A 22,185-nucleotide genomic window follows, 5' to 3' on the forward strand; every position below is an offset into this window, starting at 1 on the left:
GCTTTTCCTTCCTATCCTGGAGAACGACAGCATCGCCGGCACCATTAAAACAGAGGATGAACACGACCCTGTGACAGAGTTTATAGCTCACTGCAAGTCTAACTTCATCTTGGTGAACTGATTCAGAGCATCCTCCAGAGCTGGAGCAGAACATTCCAGGAGACCTGCTGTGGAAAAACCCTTTCCAGAAGCTATTGTTGAAGAGGCCCAGTCAGCATCTTGGAAATGGGCTCTGGTGGGAGGAGGTGGATAACTTTTTTAAAAAGGAAGATGTTAGCAGTGTAACGGCTATTAGGAACAGTTCCCTCTCCTCGTGAGTCCAGGGCTGCCCCCAAGTCCTGTTTACAGTATTCATTTCTCCCTGTAGTGGAACTAGGTTCCCATTACCTCTTGGGATGTAGCCAACTGTCAGCCCCTTGGGTGGTGGAAATTCAGAAACTGAGACACTTAGGTGAACTATTTTCAGAGTTGATTTAAGTTTTCTCACAAGGCTCCATTGGTTAGTTCATATTATTGCAATTGTTTTCATTTTCCGAGAACAAGTAAAATGCCCTTCTGCGGTTGGAAGGTGTAGGTCCCGGTGTTAATGTTGTTTTCGTGTGTAAATAAAGCACTAAGATTCAAAAAAAAAAAAAAAGAAACCATGACCATTTGGCAGAAGATTTCAGCAAGGTCTTGGTCCTTCTATGGCCTTTATGTTTGTCAAGAAGTTCTGAAAAGTACTTCCTGCCAAACCTTACACCCTTTACATCTTGAACTTTCTGGGAATTCCAACCCTCCTTGGAGGAATGAGATGTTGATTTTCATCCTTCCCTGCCAGGTCCAGAGAAGTTCAGCACTGCCAAGGGCTGGTGTCAACTATACAATCTTGATATAGCATGCAAATATCAAATATAGATCATTAAGTTTGAAGTTGCTAATGATCACTGATTCATTAACAAGTCAATAGAAATATTGACCAAGCATCCCCAATGTGTAAGGCATAATATCAGAGATATATAAATGAATTTAAGATATAGTCGCAATCAAGAAATCTACAATCTCATTGTAGAACAGAGATTAGACATTAGCTCTTAGTAGGTATTGTTAGTTTTTCATGGAAATAAACATAAATGGCATGATCAACAAGAACCATCAAGTTCAGGTAAAGTGATAGATCCCCAGGGACTAGAGGGGCTACCATACCTTCAGGAAATAAGGGGACCTGAGGAAGAAGTAGAGCAAAAAACATACATTCTTGATAACCTTTTATGGGTCAAGCTCCACATTTATTCTTTCATTTAATCCTCTCACCAAGTGTCTGAGGTAGATTTTATTCTTATTTTTATAGATGAGAGCATGGAAGCCTAAAGATGCTTAGAAACTTGCCAAGGTTACAAAACTAATAGACAGCAGAGTCTGACTGAGTTCACCATCGTATACTCCTAACTTCATTAAGAAGGATGGCTGAAGTTGATAGACTAAGAAGCAGCCACAGAGCAACTTCCACACAGTCTGGCATGTACTTTCTCAATATGCACCTGCACAGATAGTTAAAATTAGTTCAGCGGTTAACGGTTCTCTTAGTGAAGTGGTGGAGAGAGAAATATGATAGCCTAACACATAAGAGGTAAGCGCTACAATTGGGTTTTTAGCTACATTGTTTTCTGGTTTTGTGCTCTCCCAGAAGCAGACCCAGAGATAAGGATTCAAATGCAAATATTCAATAGTATAAAAAGGCAAGCAAGAAATATTCATAGAAAAGTGGGGGAACAAGACAGGAAAGAACATGTAAAGGGTGACATAGTAAAGCCAGTCACCGTCATGGATGACTGGAACATAATCTTGAAGGGGATCATCTCTGGAAAACAGTGGAGAACACAAACCTCAGAAGCACCCATCCAGGAAGTCATACAGCGGGAGGATTTATACCCTAGCTCCAACCAGTCATCGGTTAAGAGCAGAGGGATGGTGGAGTTGGGGTAGTTAACTCCCTGGTACTTCTTGTCTGCCATGAGCACAGGCAGAGTCCCATCTGAGGCTTGGAGGAAAGCCCCAGGAGAAGGTCATGCAGACACAATTGAGGCTGGCTCTCTTGAGTGACACAGGTAAGACTCAAGGGTTATGGGCAAGGCACTAGCAGCACCTATAAACACCAGTATCTTTGGTGCAGATTTTGTAATATTCTCTATTACTCCAGGCCTTTGGATGTGTAGGATTATGTAGGCCATTGTCTCTCAAACTTCAAAGTGCATAGGAAGCTCTTGGGAAGCTTGTTAACAAAGCAGATTCTGGGACCTCATCCATTGAGAGTCACCTGTGGTTCAGGGATGGAGTCTAGGCATTTATGTCATTAATAAGCATCCCAGGTGATTCTGACCCACATGGTCCATGGGTCACACACTGAGAAACAATGCCTGGAATCTCCATGAATTACATGGAAAACAGATGAACAGGGGAAGGCCATGTGATAAAGTGAAAAGAAGATGGTATTTGGATCAAGATATCCTTGGATATAAATGCTGGCTCCATTACTTAGTGACCTAAGAAAAATTACATAATCTCTTTGTTTCAGTTCTTTTTTTATAACCTATAAAATGGAGAGAAAAGCATACACTTGGACTGTTTTCTATGAGCGTTAAATAAGATAACTGGTAGAAGAGTCCAGAGCACTATGTGTCATGTGGTAAACATCAGTGTTAATTCTTTTATTTTTTTCTCAGAAGATTGAAATCTGTTGACAAAGTGATACCAATGGCATTTGACAGTTAATGCTGTTTGACAAATTATACCTGACTAGAAGAAAACTCGATGACAAAATAATGCAGGGCTTAGCTCTAAAATTTCCCCCCAATTTCTCAGTGCACCTACAAATTAAGTTATTTTTTACCTTCCACTTACAACTGCATTACATAATGATTACCCTGGGGCTATAAATAGAAGTGTCCAAGTTCCAAGAGACAGATCAGGTTAAGTTGGCTCCAGATCTGGCTCAAGGACCTGGACTGCAGACTCTCACTCTTAGACACTGACTTTCTATACTGAGAAACTTTGGTTTATTGGTTCTTTGTGTTTCTAGGGAAGATATTTTCAAGTATACACTGAGAACAGAAGGAAAGGTGCCAAGAAAAAGATTAGAGCTAAACCTATGATTTTGAATAGATTGTACTTATTTATTGTTATTATCTCATCAAACTGATTGACAATCAGAATGAGTTTGGGATTATAATGGTATTACCACGATATAGACCTCAAGAGATGAATATTAGAGCAAAAAGCAATATGCTTTGTACTTAATAGATACTCAGGTGTTCACTGAATTTAATGACATCATTCAGGACACATAGTCACCTTCATGCTCCTCCAAGATCTCTAGATAGTTCACTCCCTCTGCCTCATCTTTACCTTGGTCACCTAGTTTGGCTTAAATATTAACCGAATCTCTCTTACCTTAATTTAGAATAAGTGACTTCTACTTGGTCCTCAGGAATTTAGAGGAAAATGTATCAAAGAGCAAAGCTTTTTTAGCTACTCCCAAGATTGGCTGACTTAATCTCATAACCAAAACATGGGTAGGCCAATAGTGAAGATTTTAGAAGAAAAATTTTTTTCTATAAATGTTGATCTCATTTAGTCCTGATATGGATCACAGGGGCCACTTACTGTAGAGTGCGATGCTGCCCTCAAGCATGATGCCAGAGCACCTGTTTCTTTAAGCTTAGGTACATGAGCTATGCAGTCACCCTCTTAACATCACCAGAGAGATAAACACTGCTGGACATGAAGCCTGCAGCACAAGCCTCGTGGGAAGTCATGTTTTATCTCACCCCACTCGAGTGCACCTCCCAAATAGTCACTTCCCCATGCTTATGAAACCTCATACAAGCCTCTGTCCCTGTCCTTTCAAGTGAAAGCCTTTTGCTTTAGTGTCCCAGGCCTTCCCTGACCCCCAAAAGACTGGCTCAAGAGTTAATGATTAGGAAGTGAAGATTTAGACACAAAGAACAGCCTTTGGGACAGGAAACTGGTAACAATTTAGACTACAAACCAGCCGCATTCTCTGACACACATTCCCAAATTGTTTGCACAGGAAGCAGACCCCACCAGATAAAAACTGCTGACCTTGGGCTTCCCTGGTGGCGCAGTGGTTGGGAGTCCGCCTGCCGATTCAGGGGACGCGGGTTCGTGCCCCGGTCCGGGAAGATCCCACGTGCCGCGGAGCGGCTGGGCCCGTGAGCCATGGCCGCTGAGCCTGCGCATCCGGAGCCTGTGCTCCGCAACGGGAGAGGCCACAACAGTGAGAGGCCCGCGTACCGCAAAAAAAAAAAAAAAAAAAAACTGCTGACCTCAAGCGCAGAGACCCCAGACCAGCTGAAACCAGAAGACTGGTGATGCTCACAACTTCACCTTGATGCCAACCAATTCAAGAACTGTGCGCGAGCTGCTCACACACCCTGCAGCCCCGTCTCTCACATTGTCTTTAACAGTCCTTTGCCTGCACCACGATGTCAAGATGGTTTCTAAGGACACTAGTGCACCGTCTTCTTGGTTAGCATGCTTTCTCGAATAAAGTCACTTTCTTTGCCTCAACACCTTGTCACTTGACCCACTGGCCTGTTGTGCAGCGAGTAGCCGAACATGACTTTGGTAACACTTCCACAGGAAAACCAGTGTGGTCTGGTGGTAAAAGGATGGGCTTGAGGGCTGATGCACCTCGTTCTGGTCCAGGTTCTGCCTGACTTTTCTTGCTTAGGGACCTGGATCAAGTCACGTCTCTACACTCTCATTTTCTCTAATGTACAATTATGGAGTTTGAATAAATGATCACTAAACTGTCCTTCATCCCTGGAGGTGATTTTTCTAAGGAGAACACATCAGGATAACCAACGATAGATACATCTGATTCTCATTACCTGCAGCCATTCTGTCCTCTAAGTAGCCAAGAACACTGAATTAGCAAACACTGAACCATGCTCTTAGGGGAAATACAGAGTTAGGTTCCTGCAAGCCTCAGAGCACAACATTTTCATCAACTGATCAATACCTAACCTTGTTTTATGTGTGTGTCTATTTAAAGACTCCTTATTTAATATATATTGTTCATTTATTAACATTGAACTCATGGCCAACAGCACTATAAACTTGTTCCTGAATAAAACTTGTCTAACATTTATTTTCTCCATAAGGTACATTACAGCCTTCTTGTGCTTGGGAGCACAGCATTTCAGCACTCTGCTTGGGGACCATTATCAAACAGATGAATTCACCAACAAAAAGTACAAAATGCTAAAAACACGGCATTAAATAGACTGTGGAAGGGACACATTTACAGTTTGAGAGTTGAAATAAGAAGGCAGAGCGTCGCCTTGTCCGGCCTCAGCTGGGAACGCGTGCATTAGGCTATTCAAATTTTTTGACACTCGGCGCACAGCCAAGAATGACTATGAAAGGACCACAAATATTTATTTGGAAGTTACAAATAAATTTTAGCGAGTAGGCAAATCTGCAAATATGGAACCCATGAATAATGAGAATCAACTGTACCAATGTAAAATAAAAATAAATTATTGTGTTACTTTAAAGTCTCTTGCTTCTAAAAACAGCAGACTTTCTTCCAAATCTTGACTTCAAGCTGTGTAGTAATCTCCTAAATTCCCCTACACGTTCGTTAAAATTACAACTCCATCTCATAGATGGTGACATGTAGAGATGAAGCAGCTTCCTGAATGTCCCCAAGCAATGCAACAACCAAGCCAGGATAACTCAGGAGTGTGAAACTAAGCCTGTGGTCAGCCCACTGGACTGTCCTGTTCCTGCTCAATTACTCACAGAAAAGATGTTCTCCCTTCCGGACCTGTTAGTTAAGTCCTGTGCTTAGGCTTCGTGGTGGAAGTCTGCAAATTGTTCTGGGACACACCTTTTGGAATTTCAGCAAGTGATTATAATTTTGTCCTCTAAGAGTGTTATCTAAGGATTAACTGGCTGTTCTTTTACCACACTTTTTTTCTTTTTTTTGTCTCAGAGATGGAATAGCTGACATTTTACCCCCACCCCCTGTATACAGGCAAGTTTTAATGCCATAGCCTCAATTAGGACGTTCCCATCTGGGCTACTATAATGCATGTACTTGAGAACCATACGGGGCTAATCACTGTTCCTTTTCTGTAGGGCAAGAAACACTTTCTATTCCTTTTTAAAATTTCCCTCTCTTCCCCAGGTTGTCTGTAGCAGTGCCTGGGGCATAGAGCACACTATAAACACGTTGATGAAGTTGAATTCTCTTCCACCATGAAAAATTTCCCAACATTTCCAGTTGGGGAAGTGTAGCTGGAGGGGAACAATGGAGAAACATGTCCAGAAGAATTTACATAACTTGTCTAAAGTCACTAAGCTAGTAAATGCTGAACTATGATTGAAATTTAGAGCCTGTTTTGAGGGTTTTTTTTTAACCAGGACCTATGGCTTAGTTTATTTGTAGTGGTAATGCCTTATATTTCACCAGGTGTAGTTTCAAATGAATTGGTAATTCCAGTTTACAAAAAAAAATTCTATTCTACTTTTTATTGTCTAGGGCTTCACAGGCAGACAAAAAGGATTGGGAAGTATTCAGGTTAAAAAGAACTGCCATTTACAAGTTGCTCTATGAGATTTACATCAAAGTTCTCTATCAAGAACCAAGAATGTAGCCATTCACTAGGAGAACCATTCTATGATGTTTATCTTTCAAGAAAATGAAAATTAATGAAAGTAATTATATCATAAATTGAGTGCAAACAGTATCAGACAACTCTAAACAGTACACAAAATGGCTTTTATTTCACATCCACTCATCTTTCAAGTAATTGTACAGCTTCTATATTATCACACAAGAAGACAAGTAACTGGCATTCTCTTCTCTCCATTATTAGATGTTGGACATTGTTGGTCTGCCTGGAACTGAGGAGATAATACAAACTTCATTATATAGATGATGTTCAGAAAGCTTAATATTTCCAAAAGATTCTTCTGTATCAGTCATGTGTCAAGCGTTGTGACTAACAGTCAACTCTAGATTTGATGACATTTTAAGATCCCTTCCTTTCAATCAAAAGTCTATTCTTTTCTGCGGCTACTCTAAGGATGACTAGATTCTCCCAGTATATCTAAACCCATTAAAAGTCTTTGGAAGAATATGTAAGCTCATGAAAGAGATGTTTTTCCCCTTCTTTTGCCATCTGCTGAAACGATTCCAACATTCTCAGGGCTGAGCTTCTTTCCCTTTAAGATCTACTTATAACAGTACATTGATCAAGACACATGAAACCTTTAGAAGAGGCCTTAGAGTTCACCTTGTTCAACTGCGGTCCTCTCTGTAATATCCGTTCTCAGATTTAGCACTTCCAGTGATGAAGATTTCTCTACTGTCAGTACCATTTTGAGAAACTCTTCCTGGTATTTATTTAAAATCCATCTTCCAGTGACCTCTACCTACAAGTCATAACTCTTTCTCCTTGAACCAGAAAGAGTAAGCCCAGATAGTTTTGAAATGACTCTATGGTGTGATCATGAGGCCAGAACAATACTAGTTTATGTGTATTGCCCTGGTTTCCCATCTGGTTTAGTATCTGATCCAGACTTTTCATTGTACAATAAAATTTTACTGTAATAATTGCTTTAGAATAAGCTTTAAACAGTTGGGCAGATCTCTCCTTTGTTCCTCTAGCTTCTACCATAGTCTTGTCCAGTAGTGGGTGAGACATACTTGTAGGACACAGGGTTCTTATTCTCATATGTGGGCTAAATCTGAAAGATGCCCAGTGATAGCTTGTCTCTCTTTGCCTCACCTTTCCCCAGTCCTTCATACCTCCCTTTCAAAAACAGTTTTCTGATAAAATGAAGTGTACTCAGACGTGAATTGTTAGGTACAGCTGACCCCTTTCAGTCTCTGATAGTTCTAGGTGTATTCAACACTCTACCACTGCTGGCCACCTGGTGTGGCAATCAGTTGTACTGTGACCAGTTGCAAGGGCTGCAAAATACAGGAAGGCACCAGGTCACAGTCAGCAAGGTGACTGAGAATAAGAAATGTGGCAAATTATAGTTTAGGTACATGTGAAACAAGTGGAGGAAATAAAAACAGGGCAGTCCTGTCTGTGAAGCAGGAAGAGAACAGTTTAAACAGTTGGGTACTGTTGTTTTGTCAGTTATTGTACAGTAAAATAACATTGTTGTTGTAAAATCGACAACTATTTATTTTATTATTTGACAATGATTATTTATTCTGCAATAATCACTTTTAGCAGCAATAAGTTTAAAAAAGGAAGTATAGGTTTAGTTGAAAAAGAGGAAGTGAATTTTGATTACTCAGGAGAGTTAATGATGAACATGTAACTTGCACAAAATGTTTGTTGACATTTACTATCCACCATGGGGTCATAGTGGTATAAACGACCACATGAAAACCAGAAGACACAAATCTGCTGGAGAAGCATCAGCAGTTACTTCAAAAGTTAGTAACTAATTTATACAGACTGGGCCCTATTTACAACCGAAGAAAGTACCCTTCATATCATTTGGTGAGATACACCTTTTCATTTAGATCAAATGGCTATTCTAAATCACTTTCAATCATTATTTATTCCAAGATTTTTTGTGTGTGCATGAATTCAAAATAAAGTAATAGCTGTTGGTGTGTGGCTTCACGAGCAGAAGAAGAAATTCACAGTTAAATAATGAGAATTTTATGTTGGTCATCAAATAGTCCAAACAGAAAATTAGCTCATCTCAATTATGCTTCTTTTTTCATCAATTTCATGTAATTAAAGCCAACATTTTAGAAACTCATTCTCTTGACAGTGAAATATTTGATGTTATTGTAATATAAATTCAGTTAAAACATTTGACATTGAAGATAAATTATGTTTTTGCAATGATAATACAGCACACATTTTGGTGAAACACAGTGTCCTTAATAAATTAAGAAGCTATGAAGGAGAGGTGCCCTTGGAATTGGATATTATGCGCACATACTTCATAACTATGTTGAAATATGTTGCGATATTCCACCAGTTGATATAGAAACTGTAGCTTCAAACTGTACAACTGTGTTTTTTATTTAACACACAGAGTAACTCATTCCAAACTTTTGTGATAAAGCTGATTTAAAATTTTAATGAAGTACTTTGGCATGGCAGTTCATGTTTTCTCTCTTTGCTATTTGAAATCAGCTTTTAAAAATGTTTGAGCTTTTGAAGTACTACTTAGTAAAGTAACCCAAGTTACCCGCAATGAAAATAAACATTTTTATAAAGGATTTCTGTAAACTGGGATTTTTTTTTCAAAATCAGTTGGAAATATTTAATAAAAGTGTTCGATGAATGGATCAGAGAAATACTTCAGCATTTGAAGCTTTGTGTATATTGTATATACTGAGATATATTGAATATTTATATTGACCAGATTGAAAACAAATTTGCAAAGAGAAACGCACTGACATGTATCCGTACACAAGCTAGGAAGAAACTGATCAAATTAAATGGTGAGAGTTCAAACAGTGTATGTAATAACTTTTATAATCAGTAAGGATTAGCTTTGTGCCAGCTACTAAGCAAAGCACTTCATATACTTTGTCTTTGATGTTCCCAAGTATGAAAAAACAGTAATTGTAAAAAGGAATAGTAATAACACTACTATATTATTATCCCGGGATTTTGTTTTGGTTTGATCTCAGGGTTTTATTTTTTTTTTGGATTAAGAGTCTGTAGCTTAAAGAGCAAGGTGAATTTACCCAAGGTCATGTGACATGGCCAAAGAGCTAATGCAGCTCCCTCAGACTCCAAATCTGTGCTTGAAACCATTACACTCCAGTGTGGCATGCCTAGCTAGCAATTTGCTGAGCCTTTTAACACCTAAACTATGCTATCAAACTTTACTTTGCATAAATTATTCTATAGAAAAGTACTCAAATGTTTCCCAATGTTCTTTCCCAAATCCAAAAATACATTGCCACATTAAACATTTTTTTTCCTTCCTGATTAAAATCCTAATTCACCTTTGGGAAGATATAAGCATTTTTAACTCTTTCATTTTACAAATGAGAACTCTGAAGCCCCCAAAATGCTTAATGACATCTCAAAGACACAATGCAATCTGAAGGCAGAGCTGGGTCCGGAAGCCAGGAGGCTTAGCTCTCTCCCCTAATGCATTTCCCTATTTCAGAGAGACCTTTAAATCTCCACAGGAACATTAGCATGGGTCTGAATCTTCACTCTTCGCCACAGAGAGGTCAATAGCGCTTCTGCAGAGGTAGAAAAGTCTAATGGGCCTTCAGGGTGTTCACCCAGAAAATTGTAGAGAAATCAAGAAGGGCTGCTCTAGTAAGAAAGAAACACACTTGGGAGAGCAAGAACTGATGGAAATAGGCACTTTGAAGTTGCTTGTATTTTATTAAAGTCCATTGTTTCTGAGAGAACATTTTCATTTGCAGGAAGCAAGGAGTGCAGGTCTGAAAGTCCTGTCTTCCTTGACTCACTTCCAGAGAAATGAAGAACAGGACCAACGTGGCTCCCAGCCACCCATGCTAACAAAGCTCCCCCAAAAGGCCCTTTCCTTGGGTGTTCAGATGATATCATCAGCTTAAAGTGTCTCCAAGTGAGATTGGCTGCTCCCAGAAATCTGTCAGCTGAATGTTTGGAAGAAACTGAGAAATCCTTGAAAAACATGGAGGGATCAAAAGTACTTATTAAAGTATTTTCAAAAGAGCTCTGGATTTAATAAGAAGCAAATGAGATCAGATGGAGAGGATTCCAGAGATTGGTTCTAGTGTGGAAAACTCGTGGCAAAGACCAGGAAAATGGAATATATTGATGGGAACAGCACTTATTTGGAAGCGGGGTGTTAGACAGTGTGTAGTTGAATTGCTCTGCCCTTGAACCTGAAGGAGTATGCAGAAGAAAGCAATTACTTAAACAGTCACATCTTTCCTAAGAGATCTGATCCAAGAAAAATAATGAATTACAACAAAAAATTTTTTTAAGGAAAAGAGAGGAAACACCCAGGCTCCTCTCTTACTGGAGAGCCTTTTGTGTCTCTAGAAGGTTTGCAACACAGAGTCCTAAGTTCGTCAGCCATCTAACTGTTAGAGCCATCAGCCCTCTAACAGTTTGATTAAAAGAATGTTCTAAAGAAATTACAAGTTTTCTTCTCTCATCAACCAACCAACTAACTAACCAACCATACAAACAAAACTACCCTCTGTACACGTTGTTTTAGAGTAAAACATAAGCATGCTATTATGTAGAACAATTGCTCATGGTAATGAGGATCCATTCACTCAATAAACTCCTAATATTTGAATAAGCCAAAAATTAATTAAATGTTCCGGTCCAGGCAAATATTAAGGCATTAGAACTAACATAGAAGATTTCTTCCATGGAGAATTAGGAACCCTGTGAATCTTATCTCCCTGTATTCTCAGTGAAACTTGAAAAGAGGCTGATTTGTAGAGAGATATTTATCCCTAAGGGATGAATCATACTGATGGCAGCAGTCTTCCCTTTTAAATTGCAAGTGTATAATTAATGAAATGTAGTAAGTTGTAACAGTGAAATGAAAAATGAAGTCATAACACCTGGTGTTCATTGGGTATGATAAAAGAGATACTTAAACACAGAATGTAAGATCTTAATTGGCATAACTATTTCTGTAAAAATGGAAGTATTTGCAGCAGCTTTCATTTTAAAAGTTTAGCCTTTTTGACAGAAATTCCAGTTTAGAAATGTATTCTAAGGAAATTTTGCGTGCACACAAAATCTTAGCTACAGAGTTGTTCATTATGGCTTTGCTTAAAAAAAAAAAGAAATTATCATAAAAGTGAACAAAGGGGGATTAAGTAAATTATGTGCATTCATTCAATAGCCATTTTAAGTAGCCATTAAACAAAAGAATTTCAGTGTATATTTAATAATATCTATTATATCTATCTCTATCTCTATATCTATCTAGCTATCTTGCTAGCTCTATATCCCTAAAAAGGTAAACTATAAAATAGAATCACAATATTCAAAATTGGTTAAAAATATTGAGAATATACATGCCTATGTTGAAACTTGAATGAAATATATTTAATTATATATGGCTATTGTCTCTGAGGGGTAGAATTGCAAGAATTTAAAAATTATTTTTCCTAAGTATTTGTATTTATAGTTTATATGTCTGATTTACTAACCAGCCTTACCTTAAGAGCAAACAACTATTCTTTGGGCATAGGTGACTCTCTTAAGGTCTGGGGTAGTTACCTGACCTAACCTTACCTCATCCTTAGGTTTTTTGGTACACCTTGAGATGGCTCTACTTTTCAAGGGTGATGAGAGGAGAAAGAAGGGAAAAGAGATAGAGGGAGAAGGAGAGAGAGAGAGACCATTGATCCCTAAAGCGGCCTCTGTTTTCCATTTTTAATCATTTCCTAGTGCCAACTATAGTAACTCTATACCTCACAGTAAACCCTCTTCCTAAAGGTGGCTCAGGTGTTCCTTGTAAACAACAACACAACAAAACAGAAAGCCTAATCTATTATAATCAGGAAAAAATGTTAAATAATATTTTAAATACATCTGTAGCAGAACAATAACATTTACACTTTTTCAATTATAAAAAGGTAATTAGACACACTTTATATTCTTGTCATCTTGATGGGCAAAGTGCACTTTTCTCAGAGAGATTAAAATCACTTGCACTGCTTCTCTGTTTTTATAATTCTGGGCAAATGACAACATTGTTTTACTTGAAACTTGGATAAGATTTTCCTCCTACATGCAAGTTTTAATCTTAGAAAAGTTTACTCTGTATTCCTCCTTCAGTGCAGTTTTCCTTATTTTTAGCCCTTATTCATCGATGTGTCTTTCTGAGAGTGGGATTTTAGTAATGTTATTGATCTCCAATTCATTGTGCTTTTGAAACTCTGGGAATCCACCTGTACTATAAGCCGGCAATTATATATTAGAAGAAACAATTACTTCTAATGGATGAATGGATGGATCAATGAATGGATGGATGGACAGATGGAAGAGATCTCAATAACAATCAAGTATGTTTTTTTATATCTATGATGTGCTTAGCACTGTGCCAGCCTCTGGGAAGCAATGAGGGTAAGTATCATGATTCCCTTTCTCAGGGAGCTTAAAATAATGTTATGTTGGACTACAAGATATCAGGTTAAGAGCCTCCCTAGGAGAAATCTATTGTTTTGAATGGCTCACTCCCTGAAGGCAGGCAAGATCACGCTAAGAAATGTGAAGCTCTGGAAAACTTCATTTTGCAGGACCCCTACTCACATCAACAATTTGAGTCACCCCAAATCAGTGTCAACCCCATCTGAAGCCCAATCTCATGTGGTCCTGCCAAAGAAATTCCACACCAGTCAGTGGGAGTGATCAACTTGCCAGGTCAGCCTCTTGAGGTCCTGAGATGACCCCATAGGTAGCAGTGTTAGAGCTTCTAGAGGCATCTGATTGATCCTCACAGATGGGATAAAGGGTTGACTGAGGTCCATGTGGATCTCTGTCTTGGCAATGAAAGCCTTGTCTGGATGGCACTGTGGGCTTCACCTTCTCCTAGGCACTGGAAGGGGACTAGAAAATGTTGAGGAAGACAGTCCAAAGGCCTGGGGTCCATAAGACATGCGGTTAAGGGCAGAAGTCCTTGATGGTCAGGTCTAATGGTGATAGTACAAGTAGTCATTTCTCTTTTCTTTCAAGTGCTCTTCCCCTGGACTCACTTTGTCCCATATACTAGATACCCACAGTATTTAAGGCACTAATAAATAATGACCTTGGTAATGGAAAATTCCACTTCCCTACTTGGAGTCTGACATGCCATCATTAAATTTCCAAACAGCTCATCATTAATGACAGAAGTCTGAGCACATACTTCTTAAGTGTATCTTCCAAAGCTCCAAACAAATTAAGGGAAAGAGATATGAGGTCTTGCTCCTATATTTAGATCAGGTTACTCTAATATTATATTTTTCTCTGTTGCTTAATTATTTGATTCCGTGGGCCGTGAAGCTAATGAGCTAGATGGCTTTCTTCTTTAAACCAAGAGCCTACAACCTAATTAAGATCACTTAGCTATTACCACCTGAACAGTACATAAATTCCAGCCAAGTAGTAAAGATCATAGGCAGGAGTTAAAGCTGTTTGGGTAACTGAGGACTTTTGTCCCAGAGGACAAAAGTGGGACATGGAAAAAAGTGTGGCGTCCAGTGCATCCCTTGTCCCAGACACAGAGACATAAGTCTGAGCTCTATGGGAAGAAGAAGCACTAACAAAACTGAAATGGAAAATTTCCTGAGACATTCAGTGACATGGGGCAGTTCAAGCAGTGTAGCTTTAGAGCACAGGAGTGAAATGCAGTATATATTCCTTTAAAGGACCATTCTCCTCTTTCGGTGGGGAATAGAGCATGGCTTTTTCACAGAGATGATCCAAGAGCTGCAATTCCATTTTGAGACTTGGCTGCTTTGGAGGCACTGGGAGATGGTACCCTCAGCACTGGGATCAGTGTCCTTATAGTGAACACTGGCAGAGACGGCAGTGGTCAGTCTTCAAAGAGTTTTGAGCACATCAGCTGTATATAAGTGGGTTCCAGAGCAGAAGAACACAGCAGGTACAACTGCTACTGTGGCCAAACAGGCATCAAAACTTTTCTTTATACACTGAGTTGCTATGGGATTTAATGTAGATCAAACTTCTTCCTTCACTTCCCAGAAAAATATTTCTTAGAAAAATGGAAAGAACTTGGGATTTAGACATAGACCTGAATTCAAATCCTTTCCCTTTCAATTGTGAGTTATGCCTCTTTGAACAGGTCATTTGATCCTTTGGAGACTCAGAATTGGTCATTTGATCCTCAATGGAAATATTGACTTTGTAGAGGCAGCATGAAGATTAACTGCACCTTGTAAGTCTGCTACCACTTTTGTGTTACTAGTCACATGGTTATTCTTTTCTGAGGCCCTACAGTTATCGCTGTGTTCTTCTACGGGTATATGTATCCTGGTTCTTAAAAAATGTGGGCTTCTTTGCTGGATCCTTCCCCTGGCTGCCAGCTATTGTGGTGAGTAATTATGTGCAAATGAGTGTTCTCCACCAAAAGTTGTAAGAGGCAGAAAACTCATTTCTTCAGTGCCCTTGAAAAGCACAAGACACTAATGCATGTCTGTGTGCCAGCAGTTTAGAAATGAAAATTTCCACATTCCTTGTGCCTGGTCTCATTAATTCTCCCCACCCCATTGGTGTTAAGGTTTTATAAATAAGCAAGACAGGATTGATTTGTTCCATTTCAGCAAACTGTAAAAGAAAACAGTCAAGAAATCACTCCCATCATCATTTCCGCTCCCCGCCCCCCATCACATTACTCCTTAAAACTGGGCAAAAGCCTTTATAGCCTTTCCCAATTAGGTGAAAGATGATTTCATTTCAGTAATCTTTAGGGAAGTTATTTCTGGTTTGTGCAAACATGCCAAAATAATGCAGCAGAGACCAGTTTGATTTCTCACTGGCTAAAGGGAGATTCAAGATGCAGGAAGACCTGACCACCAGTATTATTAGTATTTATGATGTTCAGTCAGACCTACATGATGTAGCCTAGAGGAATGGAAGGAACATTGAGGGGAGAATTGGGACACCCCTTAAAGATGTCTGGTACTGGGGTTTGCAAACCTTTTCAGCAAAACCCTGGAGATTCCAGGCAAGGGTTGCCTTTTGGATATACACAGGGAAAGGGGCAAGAATCTTCAGCCAGAGCAGACCTATTTTTGTAGATTCTACATATAGGCTTCCACATACGATCAGTTTCTCATCAGTATAATCTAAACACCCTTCTGTTGTTTGAATTCTCTCTACAGCTTCCCAGCTGTTCATCCTCTTGCCGATGCCTAAACAGCTCCAGTGACAGGGTTCCCAAGGCAGCCATCTTTAGACAGATGTTGTTCCCTAAATTCCCTCCTAGCTCTATTAATCTCTACCAGAGTATGAATGTAAACAGGAAAGACAATGGTGCGAAGACATAGACTGAGCTTTCATTTGTCTAACTTGACTCATCAATCCAAAACATCCTATGCAGTTACTTTTCTGTCTATAACAAATGAGGATAAAAAACAATCTCAAATTTAATTTGTTTTAATATATTTTTAAAACATGTGAAACTACACCCCCCTCTTTGACACAGGGTGTTGCTTTTTCTCTTCAATAGGGAAAACATTCACATCAGGATTGATTTAAATTTTTTCCCCTTTTAAATCATAAACAGTCCCGGTACAAGAAACAGTAGCTGTTATTGATTAAAAGTTCATTTGCCTTGCCTGGGCTGATGATTGATACTTGGAGGGCAGGAGGGGTGTTGGATTTTGGCTGGGAAATTGGAAGTGGGAAAATTTTGTCACGTTACCTGTTCTTTAGAAGAGTGTTAGGGTTGGAGGAAATTTAGGTTTGGGGAGAGAGCTTTTTTTTCTCTGTAAATTTTGGTAGATGTTGGTCCAACTTTTTGTTTTGTTTTGTTTCTTACTCTGCTGGTTTCACCAGCTTTTAAGTACTCATAGTGCACGTGAGCTGGTGAGAGGCCCTCTAAATGGGTTTTTAATGGTCTGTTGAATAAAGCAGCTACCAGTTCAGGAAATGCATGCATTTTATAGGTGCATATTTTCAAAGCTTCTATTTGTGAATGCTAGTTGAGAGGTGCCTTTGTATATGTTCTTCACAGACCCAGTACAGCAATAAAGACTGCCTCCGGAAGCATTAAAAAACAAGAAATAAATTTCCTTGTCCCATTTATACTTCTAATTTCAAGAATAATAATTTTTGTGGGTAAAAGAAGTATCTTTCCTTTAGGAGAGTTATCTGAGCCCATTGGAAAATTATAATTTCACAAGAGTGTGGCAATCAGATTCATTGAATGCATTTGTCAGTGATATTTGTAATCAAGGCATGGGATTTTTTTTTTTTTTTTGCGGTATGCGGGCCTCTCACTGTTGTGGCCTCTCCCATTGCGGAGCACAGACTCCGGACGCGCAGGCTCAACGGCCATGGCTCACGGGCCCAGCCGCTCCGCGGCACGTGGGATCCTCCCGGACCGGGGCACGAACCCGTGTCCCCTGCATCGGCAGGCAGACTCTCAACCACTGCGCCACCAGGGAAGCCCAAGGCATGGGATTTTAAAGAAAGTAAGACGTGATTAGCAGTTACAACAGAATTCTTAGTCTTCAGTTTTCTAATTTTTATGTGTTGTGAACATTATCTCCCTTTTAGTTTTTAACTGTAGCAAACATCTACCATACACTAGAGATCCTTGAACTTGTCAGTTTGTACAACATCTGGAAATAATAGTGATCTTTGCACAACACCATTTAATATTGACATATTAAATTTAAAATAACAGAATATATAATATGACACCAAGTTTTATTAGATAGTAATAAAAGCAACAAGGAGCAGCACTGAATATTTGAGGGAAAAATGTGGTGAGAAACCTTGGAATTGAAAGATATTCCATTAAGTGTATTTTTCTGAAAAATTGGAAAGACTGCTATTATTCATATTTAATGGCACAATACCTTGGCTAAAATTGTGGAAGAATGGTGTTTCATGGAAGCCTAGTCTTAGAACCAGTATCATAAATAAAGATGAATGGAGATTCTGAGTTTCTAGAGAGTTTGTGTATCATAAGTCAGAACTTTGCAGTTGATTTAAAGTCCTCAGGATGGTCTAAGCCTGAAAACAAAGGGAAAAAACAAAGAAATGCTGATAAATTTGACGAGCAAGAAATGTGAAATTTCAGTTTGTTGTATGAAATACCAGAAGAAAAATTAAAAGGCAAAAAGCGAGCTGAAAAAAATATTTGCAACATATAATGTATTACAATATTTAAAATAATAAGTTTGTACAATTAAATAAGCAAACAGCCAACACTAGGGTAGAAAATAATGGGCAAAAGAAAATGATAAGTAACTTACAAAATAAGAAATACATCTAGCCAATGTGCATAGCAAGATTATTCAACATGATTGCTAACCAAAGAAATGTATATTAAAATGATGAAGTAACATTTATTTCCATCAATCTGTGCGTTTAGGGAGGTGGACACAGTTAAACACTACTATGTATGTTAGTATAACTTTTGGAAAAATAATTTGGGAACATCCATCAAAAGCCTTAAAATTTTTTATACACTTAGTCTAACAAAAATTCTACTTCCAAACATATGTTGCTATCCTTCATTTTTTCCCTTATGTAAACTCTTTTGTATGGCAGCCTTTGTATCACTATTTAAAATGAAAAGTTGGAAACAGTCTCATTGTCTAATTCTAAAGGACAGGTTCAGTAAGTTATGACACAACACACAATATCATCCTACAAGGTCTTTAATTATTGTGTTATATCTGTTTCCTTATGGACATCAATAGGTACTCATAATATCAAATGAAAAAAAGCAAGTTTCAAAGATGTATTATGTTATGATCTTATTTCTGTTAAATTATATATGCAGAGAAAAGGGCTGGAAGTTCACATATCAAGGCGTCTATTATCGTTACATATATGTGGGTGGAATTATGTGTGTTCATTTTTTTTGTTTCCTATCCTACGCATATTTTTTTCTGTAATGATTATGTGTGTCAGGTTGAGAGAAAAAAAACCAAAATCTATTTTTAAGTTTCCATCCTGCAGAAGCTATCTAAGGAGACCAAATAACATATCTAGCCTAAGACATGTCATTACCTCCAACAATAATTTTTTTCCTCTAAAAATAATCTCTCTTACATATTCTTCCTCTCTAGAATGCTTTTCACCCATTTTATTCATGGGTCATCTCAGCCAGTGATGACTTTCGCATTTCTCCAAGGGGTCATATAGTTTGTTTCTATGCAATAAGCTCTCCTAATCACCAGTAATGAAATCAAACCACTCTAAATTAAGATCTTTGGAAAGGAAAAGCCAAGTCAATGAATAGCTTTGTATGATTTAAATGAATCCCTGAAGAAATAAATCAGACTCTTGGCTTTCATCTTATTCCCAGCCTCTGGAATAAGAATGTTAAGTCAGCCAACTTAATGCTTAGGAAAACCAAAAAAGAAAATAAAATGTTTAGGAAAACCAGAAAAGAAAAGAAAACAAAACTTTCAATCCTAGTGTCCATAACACAATGATAAAGATACTCACTGATCGCACTTTTTGAGCGTCTATGTAAAGGAGGTTAGTGTGACCTAAATATGTTTAAAATGAACAACAGGAACAAACTTGGAGGGAACAACGCAGAAATAACATGTAGATTTTGGAATTGGCAAGACCTCAGGGGTTCACAGCTCAGTCCTGCATCTTACAAACTGTGAGAATGTAGAGAAGGCACTTAATCCTTCTGAGGGGAGATTACACCAAAGTAAAGGTGTTATAAATACTAAAATCATATTAAATATATCATGCACCAGACAATTAATAAATATCAGCTTTCTTTATTCCTGGGAGAATAAAGAGTTAGAAGGCAGAGGAGGAGAAGGCAGGAATTCTCCTCACCTCCAACCCCCATGTTCAGAATTTCAGGCACAGCCTTAGCAGTATGGTGGGGGCAACATACATGTGTTTGGAGGGAGGAAAACAGGTAACGACTGGAAGCAGAGTATTTTAACATCCATCTGAGAATAAGAACAAAGAAAAATCCATGGTCATAAAGAGCAGTAGCAACGAAGATACCATAGAGGAAGCTTTGGGCCTGGAACACATAGATCATTATTTTTGAGAATCAGCTGTTTCTGTCCCTGCCCTGCCTCCTCCTGGATCATTGTGAGGGAATTAGCTATGCCACTTAATAGTTTTGCTGTTGTCAAATGAGAAAAAAATACCTTCCTCTTTTTACCTGGTAGAATGCTACAACAAAATATGATGATTTTTAAAAATGCTTTGAAATGGTTCTGAAGAACCTAGGGGCAGTTCAGGAATAAAGACGCAGACGTAGAGAATGGACTTGAAGACACAGGGAGGGGGAAGGGTAAGCTAGGACAAAGTGAGAGAGTGTCATGGGCTTACATATACTACCAAATGTAAAATAGATAGCTAGTGGGAAGCAGCCGCATAGCACAGGGAGATCAGCTCGGTGCTTTGTGACCGCCTGGAGGGGTGGGATAGGGAGGGTGGGAGGGAGGGAGATGCAAGAGGGAGGAGATATGGGGATATATGTATATGTATAACTGATTCACTTTGTTATACAGCAGAAACTAACACACCATTGTAAAGCAATTTTACTCCAATAAAGATGTTAAAAAAAAAAAATAAAAATGCTTTGAGCTCTAGGGAAGATAACCCTTACACCCAAAGTATTGGAGTTGTCATTTGCAGTGTAGTTGAAGGTATGAGCTTCATCTTGGAACTCTGAAGCTAGAAAATTCCATCTCACTTCCAGTTTAAATGGTTTGGAGGAGATTTGAAATTTTAGGAACTCTTGAGGTGTGGTGAATGGGAAGGAAGTCTGATTTAAAAAACAACAACAAAAAAAACAATTTGTGAAGTGCCTGGTGGGGAATGGGACTGGCGGTCAGGAAAAATGGGAATGGACGTGTGGTATGTACCTCGTACTGAGTGTGGTTTGAGAGAGTTGGTGTGAATTAGGAAGATCACGAATGTGAAATACATCTACCACAAGGTCTGGTATTGTGGGTTTGAGTTTGAAATACTGAAGTGTTTCTTTAGGATCAAAGCTTTGGCAGGAGGAGATGGGTATGGGGACAGTTTCCAATCTGGCCAGAAGCAAAAACTCCACATTCTCCTCAGGAGACATGTAGTCTGAGAAAATGCTTTTGGTTGCTCAGAGTGTACATGTTCACATTTATTTTGCAGTACTTTTTGAAATTTCTTAAGCAAAAATGCCTGTACTCCAAAACAGGGCAATCGTGATAGCTGTTCATTCTCTGTCTCATTATCTCTGTCTCTGTCCTTGTCTGTCTGTCTCTTAAACACACACACACATACACACACACACACAGACACACTCACACACACACACGCACACACACACATTAACCCGCATTTACTCAATGCCTTGTTGCTGCTACCTTTGGGGGCACACAGTGAATTGGAAAGAATCCTTCTGAGGTCCATTGGGAAGTCCCTGCCTGAACTCTCTGGAGGAAAGAAAGAGTCATTCCCCAGTGAATCTTGGCATCATTCTTCTACCATAAGTATGGTTAGTTTATTTTGAAGTCAAAATGGCAAGTGAAGCATGAAGGGTGCTTCCAGTATTTAGAGAAGGAGGAGGGGACCTGGACAGACATAGGACACCCTAAGCCAAGAGCTTCACTCTATCTCAGGGCAAAGATAGTGCTGCCACTCAGCTGCATCGCTGGCGGAACAACCAATTGGGGAGGACAGTCCTGAGCATTCAGGCCAGATGTTCATGGCATCTTGCACCATCCCAGGAAATTAATTTCGGGATAAAGGCAAAGCAGATGACTGGCAAAGGCTCTTGTGATGGATATTGAAAACGTCAGGGAACAAAAGACATAGGAAATAAGAGTTCCCTCTGGATGCAGCTCTCCCAAGGGTAAGGCAACATCACATTCCCCGCCACAAACCTACCATTCAGCCCAAGAGAGTGAAATCCAGAAGAGAATTTGGTCCCATTTCCTCTATATGTCCTGAAGTGGAAGTGGGGAAGGATTACTACCCATTCCCAAGATCCCAGCCTACCTTTTCTCCCTCCAAAAGGACTTTAGGTGGAGCAAAGTCTCTTTCCCTAACAAACGCAACAGATGGCCAAATTCCTTGAGCCAGGGATTAAAGGTGATTTATATTGGTATTCTTACTTCCCAATGAGACTCCCATATAGTAGGTGCTTGATAAGCATTTGTTGGTTGAATGCACAAACTGCGTAAATTGCGTGTGTGTTTGGGTAGTTCGGATGGGGTGGGGATTTTAGAGCACCTCCTCTGGGTCACGGTGTCAAGCATGGGACTATACTCTTTATATGAGCTATCTCACTCACTCCTTCCACCAGTCCTACAAGGGAGGTCACCAGAACTTCTCGAAAAATGGAGGCACATGGAGATTAATTTGAGTAATTGGGAGTTGGTATTCGAATCGAGATCTGTCCACCCCAAAGCATGTACTCACCAGGATGATGGAGACTCACTGATCGTAGTCTCTCAGTCAATGATCAAGGCAGTGCCACGCGTACGAGGTGTGAAGC

The sequence above is a fragment of the Neophocaena asiaeorientalis genome, unplaced genomic scaffold (genome assembly GCF_003031525.2).
Source record: "Neophocaena asiaeorientalis asiaeorientalis breed wild unplaced genomic scaffold, Neophocaena_asiaeorientalis_V1.1 scaffold99, whole genome shotgun sequence".
In the NCBI taxonomy this organism is placed as follows: domain Eukaryota; kingdom Metazoa; phylum Chordata; class Mammalia; order Artiodactyla; family Phocoenidae; genus Neophocaena; species Neophocaena asiaeorientalis.